Source organism: Plecotus auritus, assembly GCF_963455305.1.
Source record: "Plecotus auritus genome assembly, chromosome: 7".
NCBI classification, from domain to species: Eukaryota; Metazoa; Chordata; class Mammalia; order Chiroptera; family Vespertilionidae; genus Plecotus; species Plecotus auritus.
In genome coordinates, this window is record NC_137774.1 from 26,850,951 (window position 1) to 26,859,143 (window position 8,193).

At 47.8% G+C, this 8,193-nt stretch overlaps 1 protein-coding gene across 4 annotated transcripts in view; it reads right to left on the reverse strand.

Annotated features, from left to right (window-relative positions):
- AKAP1 (A-kinase anchoring protein 1) overlaps nt 1-5,737 on the reverse strand; it is a 33,467-nt gene extending 27,730 nt beyond the window's left edge. Inside the window, exon 1 of one of the 4 annotated variants that reach the window (XM_080681031.1) lies at nt 5,645-5,737. The gene's annotated coding sequence lies outside the window, so the exon portion shown is untranslated. Of the gene's footprint in view, nt 1-4,408; nt 4,586-5,113; nt 5,327-5,347; nt 5,407-5,644 lie in introns of those variants that run through there. The other 3 variants (XM_080681030.1, XM_080681029.1, XM_080681032.1) reach the window with 3 other exon arrangements.
- Nucleotides 5,738-8,193: the final 2,456 nt, after the last annotated feature.

Genomic DNA, 8,193 nt, shown 5'->3' on the forward strand with positions numbered 1-8,193 from the left:
TATATACCAAAAGTCGGTCTATCAGGGTTCATACTAAGTATGTCCAGTACGAGAGAAGGGGGCATCTGGAACTAAAGCCCACTCCCCAGAACTGGCCCCACACCAACATTTCAGGATTCCTACTCTACCGCAGCTCTCCCCACCACCTTCTATAAAAACAGGCCTCCTAACACTGACATGGATTGGAGGGATGAATGAAAATGAGTTCGTAAGGTCTCTGCAAACTGTTTAGCAAAGGACCCACACTGGGATCCTACAGGAAGTATTCAGGTGGGTGAAGGACAAATAGGTCAGTTGACATCTGAAGACAGGCCTTAGAGACCAAGCAAAGATTATTATAATAAGCAGGCTCTCAAACCAAAATGGCTTTCCAAGGGCTTAGCATTTGGCTCTTTGCTTCATACATTCCCAGATCCCTCACTACGCTCCTCAAACTGTTTCATAATTGATCACTGCCCTCCAAACTGGCAGATCACAACTTCTCAACATGCCATGGAGAGAGCGGATAAATAATTTGTCACCAAAGCTGTTTGGTTTGTGGATTATGAAAAATGAAGCCCAAGCACGCAATGCTTTAACTTTTAGAGTTGGGCAAAGAACTAAGACCTGTGCTGTCCAATAGAAACTTCTGGGATGATGAAAATGTTCTAAGACCTACATTGTCCAATACTGCAGCCCCTGGCCACATGAAGCTACTGAACACTTGAAATCTGACTAATATCACCAAGAAACTAATTGCTAAATTTTATTTTATGCTTAAAGCTTAAATTTAACTAGCTACACATGACTAGTTAATAATACCCTAAAGACAAGGCAGTTCTAGACCCTCTCCTCTAAGGATCAATTTAGATGAGACTAGGAAGAGTGTAAAATATAAATATAAAAACATTTAGCACAGTAGTACCTTAGAGTTAAAATGCACCTAAAACTGGATTGGGGTTTTTTAAGTCTTTGACTTGTACTATCCACTAAAGCAAGCATGCTAGCCCAAAACCACTCCTCCCCATAAAACAACCCTGCAGGCCACTCTATTCTTCCAGGAGTCCCCAGGCACTTTAGTCTAACAAGGGCCCAAAGAACATAATCTGAATGCCTTTGATGTTGACCAACCCTGCCTAGAACCACATCCAGGTTTCCCCCCTGAAAGCTGTACCAAGCCCTCTCCCCCTCCAATCCAGGGCTCTTGCCAGCTAAGCCTACTGGTGAAACAAGCCTAATCAGCCTGCAGCACTGTATACCTTTACTTCCAGAATTCACCTGGGGCCCCACTTTGTTCCTAAGTGCATGGGCCTCAGTGGCACCTGGTTAAGTGAAGTCAGCCAACCAGTATTACCAGATGGGGACAGAATGTTTACTATCGACTGTTGCAAACTATCAAACTGAGTTGTAAAAACATCCAAATGGTGGGGACCTGGACAGAACAAAGACCATTTAGTAGGAGGAAAGGAAAGCTAAGGAATAGGACATCTTGAAGGTTGCTTATTGCTAACAGCCAGTCCTCAGAAGGCTGGATGACAGACACACTCCTTCACTCTAACAATCTGCTTAGAAAGCAACAGAAAGATTAGGAGTAACGCCCATGGTTTTGACTATGCCTTGGTTCTTCTCACAAAAGCCCTCTAAGGGCCCTAGCTTAAGTCCAAACCCACACTTACCAGTTTCTCTACACCTCAATTTGTATTTTAATTGACCACTGAAACAATACCCCAGCTTCACCCACCTCACTTGTATTCAGAGGTATGAGGATGAAAGGAATAGGGAGGTGTTTGCTCACAACTCCCCCAACACAGTAGCTTTCAAGGAAAAGGCATCCTCTAAATTTTAGTTCCCACATCCTCACCAATTACTTCTCCAGCCAGACTCTGTCCAACTCAAAACACTGTCATTGACTATGTTTTCCACTGTCTAGGTTTTAAATTAGCTACCAGGACCAGCAGGTTTGCTCAGTGGAGTGCCACATATGATGGATACTTAATGTTAAATGATCATAAAAGTGAAACCTGGCACGACAAGAAAGGGATGAAGCAGAACTTGCCCTAGGAAGCAAAGATTAGGATTAAAATGCATCCCATATAGATAAGCAACTCAAACAGTATGACTTGATTTAAATGGTCAAGCAGCCTGAACTTCAAGTAGGGGAAAGACAGGTAGTTTAATCTAATTGCTTTGCCCATGCACTCTACCCGGCTTGAGAGGCCTCCACTCACACCTTAAATGGGACAAGAGGCCCATAGGATTTAGCACCTCCCAGAGCAGAGGAATACTCCTCAGAATGGCAAGCTGAAGGTATTAACTTGTACACAAAACTGTCGACTTCCCCACAGTAGCACAACAGACCAAGCTGCAGAGAAACCCTTCCATTCTAGACTCACAGGGAAGATTAGGAAGGAGCTGCCTGGGGAGAATGGGCTGGAAGGCACCAGCTCACCAGGCACAAGGAGTGCCCACTCCTCAAAGCCCTGAAATGAGCATTCAATCAAGTCATATTTGTTGCAGGCTAGAGCCAGGAGGCTGGCTGACAATGTGGGGAAACCAATTTGTTTTCCTTTTCCTTCCAACCCAGTTTCCAGGCCAGAAGCCGGGGGAGGGTATTTTTAATAAAATTCAAATCACTCAAGTGATTCAAAAGAAAATGTCAGTCTCAGAGATTCTTCAAGAGGGAATAAAAACAAGGTTTGAGAACCCATCATGCACAGTGCTGGGTTTCACAAATATTTCAACTTGTCTTTAGGGTGAGGAGAGGGAACACTGTAAAGGCCAAAACTAGCCTTCACCCAAGCTAGGACACGAGTCCAAAGCCCACCAATATTTGGGTTACCAGGTAGAACAAAGCAAATTGCTTTAAAATATTGATGTTCAGCAACCTTACACTGGGGACACATCCACTTGGCACCTGAGCAGGCCACTTACAACAGACACTCTCACTGGCACCCTGCAGTGTCCACGTGTCAATGTATTTCCTAGATACAGCTGGGAGGAGGAACTGATAGTCACAAGACTCCAGCAAGACACAAATCCATTAGACCTGTCTCACTCACATGCTTGAATGGGATCAGTTACCTGAAAATTCTAGGCCATCATCTAACAATACTCATGACAATAGAGCCCATTTAATTCAGGTTGGCGCTGAAGCTTCAGTGATTTGCATACCTGTAGGATCCAGAGGACCTCATCCGGCCAAGTGACTACTTCATCTGCGAATACACACAGGAATCACTACCCAGAACCCACAAAACTAGTTAAGAGGTGAAAGAGGAAAGATTCAACACAAGTCAGAAAGCTCCCAAAGCATAACTTCACGTGCTTCCAGTGCTCAGAAAGTCTTAAATAAGCAGGTATACCCCTTGAATGCCAAGAACAGAGGAATCTGATATATGGCCCTACATGCATGCTGCTCTTCTCTTCATTTGAAAGATGCTCTGTACCTTTAAAAGCAAAGAAGATGGGATGGTGCTTATTAAAGTCCAAGTTTTGCTTTCTAAATAGTTTTTAATTTGGGAAGGATTTAGTTACCAGAGCACGCTAAGGTTACTGTTTGTCAGAATTAATGGCTTACTGTGAACAATGTTACTTCATCAGTAATTGCAACAAAAATTGGGGGGAGGGGGTAACAGCAAACCAATGAACAGATAGAACTGCACCGTATCCAGCAGCCCAGATTTCCCTGCAGCAGATAAATTTAAACACCAAGCAGCATGAACTTCAAGTAGGGGAAAGACAGTTTAATCTAATTGCTTTGTCCATGCACTCTACCCGGCTTGAGAAGCCTCCACTCACACCTGGAATGAAGTGCACCGGGTTTGCGTTAGCAGCGGCCAACCAGGGCATCACCGCTGGACAGGAAAATCGCGAAAGGCCCAGGGCTTACTCGCAGTCCGGGGTCGATTCCGCATCGCCCACCACCAACAGCTCCCTTCTTCCCCGTGCCTCCCTTGGGGCGGGGGGCGGGGGACGGGGGGGGGCGGGAATGGAAGGAAGCGTACCCTAGAGCACAAAAGAGTTGAACAGGAGAAAAGGCGCACCGAGTGGGTTAAGACAAGGGCCTCTCCAAGCATGTTGAGATCGGGATCCACGAAACTCGCTCGGTCCCTCCAGACCGCGGGCGGGAAGGTTGCGGGGTGCCAGGGGAGCGCGACACGTGACCTATGCGCCGCGGGGCAAGAAGTCAGCGGGCGCACCAGGCAGGACCCGACGGCCTCCGCCCCTCCGGACACCCTTTAAGGTGTTGCCAGTGCTAATCCTCTCGAGAGACACCAAGCTTTAGACTTCAGGACCCTAACTCTGTTCTAACGGTCCCTCCGCCCAAAACAGGGATCCAATCACAACCGGTCGCTAGCCCATCTTCCCGGTTCAGCAAACAGAAACCTGCCCTGGGCTCCCCACACTGAACTCCCAGGGGCTGGAGTACCTGTTCAGGTTTGCCAACGCCGGGCCTAGGAGGAGAGCAACCCAGAACCACGCAAAAGGGCCCAGAAGTTGGATGAGGTTCCTGAAGTGACCAATTCAATTCCAACCCCTCAGGAGGGAGAAAGGGGTTGCCCGCGGGCCTTGGGGCACCTCTTCGCCCTTGTGAGCACCTGGCCCTGCCCACAGCCCGCTCTGCCACCGCCTCTCCCGGCTCAGACTGGGTACACACGACCTTTGAAAAGTAAACGCGTGTGAGTTAGGCGACCTTGGGTGGGACACGCTCAGTCTCCCAGGAAGGTGTGCGCGTTCGGGGAAAGTTAAGCCGCAGAGCGGTGGCCCGGGCATCGCGTCCTCACCCCCGCCCCCGAGGATGGTGACGCGCGTGGGGGACACCGCGCTGCTACAGAGCGCCGCCCCAACCACGCACACGCGATCTGTCAGCAGGAGCCGACGGGCAGACAACCCAGACCGGGGAGATGAGGGGGCGCACAGGCGACAGAAGGGAAAGAAGGGCCTGCTTGACAGCAGGTTGCGGGCCGGAGCCTCTCCGTCCGCACTCAGGATCCGGGGCCTCAGGCAAGCAGGGCACCTGAAAGCGCATCGCACTCCGCACCTGCACCCCAGGCTCCCCATCACCCCGACGGCGTTGTCCTCCCGCCCCGGTAGGTGGTCCCCGGAACAGCCGCCCTCATCGGCTCCAACTTACCAGCTCCTCGGCCACCGTCGAGATACAGAGTCCTCGCCCGCCGCCGCCCCCCGACCCCCGCCTCAGCCCTGAGGCCCAGCCCCGCAGAGCTGCGCTCTGGCCGCTCCCCCACGTGCTCGCCCAGGCCGTTGGAACACAGAGACATTAAATACTGAGGACGCGCAGCGAAGTGCCCGCGGCGCAACGCAAGGCCCCGCCCCCCGCCCTCAAGCCCCAGCTCTGGCCCCCGCTCACCTGCGCGTGCGCGCCGCGGGCCACTCCGGCCTGCGCCTCTCCCAGCTGCGCCAGAGGGGGCGCGGTCTGGAGTGCTCCGCCAACATCCCGCGGCCGCCACCCGCAGCAGGGACTTGCTCGAGCTCTCGCGAGATTATCTGTAATAGCGGCTGAGCTCGGGGTGCGGGCCCGGCTGTAACCTTACGAACCCCGAGAGCCTTCGAAGCTCTGCTTCGCAATCCCACCGCGGATTCTCCTGCAATGAACACTCTATCGCCTCTAAGCAGTCTGGAGGGGTCAGTTAGACCGTTTACTTGCCTGCTTCGGCACCGAGAGCGCCCTGGAAAAGGCGGAGGAACCGGTGAGGGGCTGAGCTCCCGTGCTTCCCCTTGGCCATCATTACCTTGTAATACATAATCAGGTGACCATTAATAATTGCTCAATTGCATAATGGGAGTACCTGGTACCACTCTAATGCAACTTTCTTGCCCATTTTCACAACTTGATAATGTCGAAGTGAAACAAACACTTTCCTCTAAATGGGCTTGGGTTTTGGAATACTTCCTGCCAAGAAATAGTCACCGGGAGTCACCGAATTCTCCAGGAAACTTGAAGAAATAAATTGCCCCTGACAAATCCACAGGATGGGGTTCTGCTGGCCAGGCCTGCTCTTAGTCCTAAGAATAGGGACTTTAAGTGAACATTTATTGAATAAAATATAAAAAAAATATGCTAAAAACGAACCATTACTTGGGAGAAATGCTTGATCTTCACTAGTGATTAAATGCAAATTTAAATGACAATGAGATATCATTTATTGCGTTTTAAGTATAAATTCATATATATATGAATTGCAGGGTGTAATTAGTGCCATGAAGGAAACAAATAGGAAACTGAAATAGAAAAATAACAAGAGATGACCTTTTTTAGGTCCTGTAGTTTGAAATGGCCTTTGGTGAAATTTAAACCTACTGGATGAGAAGATGCTGGCCTTGCAAATTGTGCACTTAGCTCTATCTACATACTATATACTTCATTTATTTCATGACAGTAGGCATTATTGAGGGCATGGCACACACAGGGCACTCAGTAAAAAAATATGTTTAGTGAATAAATGGGAAGACATTCAAGAAGGTTTACTAAAGACTGGCACAATATAATTCCTGTTTTTAAAAGGGATCTGTAGCTACTGTGGAAAGAAAGAACTAGAGGAAGACCGGCGTAGAAGTAGGGAGAACAGTTGGGAGGCTGTTGCAGTGGTCCGGGTAAGAAATGATGCTGACCTGAGCTAAGCGTCATGGCAGTGGGCATGAAAACACTGCTTTGGACTCAAAATATATTTTGGAAATAGTAGCAACAAGACTCGCTCATGTTGTTGGAGGTAATATGAACAATGCTTCCTCTGGCTTGAGTTACTGTGTGAAATGGGAAGCAGTTTATTGAGATGGGGGAGACAGTGGCAGGGAATTATTAGTTTCATTTTGGACCCATTAAAATTGGTACCGTTTTGTGACATCCAAGTGCAAGTAGTAATTAAGTTGGATGTGCAAGACGAGCTCAGAGAAGTGGTCTGGGTGGGAAGTATAAATATGTATTGAAAATCATGTAAAAAATGGATATTTTTTAAAAGACAATGTCCTGATGGTGGTGCAGGTAAGAAATGTCTAAAGAAGAAACTGAGAAAAAGATATATATTTGTGAGGGGGCAGGGGGGAGAGACAGGTAAAGTCCTAGAAGCCTTGGTAGGAAAAAATGGGGAGAGAGAGGTAGAAGAAAGAGGGAGATGAGGCAAGAATATGGTTATGAGAAGGAGGGACAGAAAACAGGGGACAAATAAGATCAATATGTCAATCATATCTTATGTGTGAGGACATGGGCAAAGCCTGACAGCATAAAAGGAATGAGGGGACAACAGAGATACTAGGTAAAGTACAAGACACAAATCAGCCCAGCCAGTGTGGCTCAGTGCTTGAACATCCACCCATGAACCAGGAGGTCACAGTTCAATTCCTGGTCAGAGCACATGCCCAGGTTGCAGGCTCTATGCCCAGTAGGGGCATGCAGGAGGCAGCCAATTGATTCTCTCTCATCATTGATGTTTCTATCTTTCCCTCTCCTTCCCTCTCTCTGAAATCAATAACAACATATTTTTTTAAAGTTTAAAACAACTAATCCTTAAAAAAAAAAAAACGACACAACTCAAAGACTCAAAGGGGAAAAGGTGAGAACATAGAGTTAACTGTATTCACAATTATTCAAAGGTGTAGCTGAGGAGGTGGCCATAAAGTCAGGGCAGTTCAGAGGTCACAGGGTGACCCTAGTATAAGATTAGAAGGTGGAGGAGTGAGAAGGAAGGTGAGAATGGAAGGTAAGCCAAGAACTGGCCTTGAAGAAAGTAAAATCACATTATTAGACTTAAACTGTAACATCAGCTAAAAGTGGGTAAAGGTCTTCTTAAGGCAGGGATTTTAACCTAGGATGCATAAAACAGCAGTGCCCATCCAAGGGGAGAAGGTACCCAATTCTATCTAATCAAGACGCTGCCCCCTCTGATGAGTGGAAATGGCCAGATCAGAACCCGACACTATTATTCCTCTAAATCCTATAACTCACAGCGTCATTCTTTACCCACCAAGCAACTTTCTGATAATTCTCTCCAAGGAGAGAGGCTGTGATTGACTTATGGAAGGCACTGGTCCACCTGACAGGTCGATTTTTATGTAACTGGCCTTTCTGTTTTCTACATCTTGAACATCTTGTGAATGTTTTTCATTTGAGTGAACTTTCAGTTCTAATAATCAAACATGAGGAAATCTCTGAACCTGTCATGAAGCTGAGGGAGGGCTTGATATAGGACCCTGAAAGAA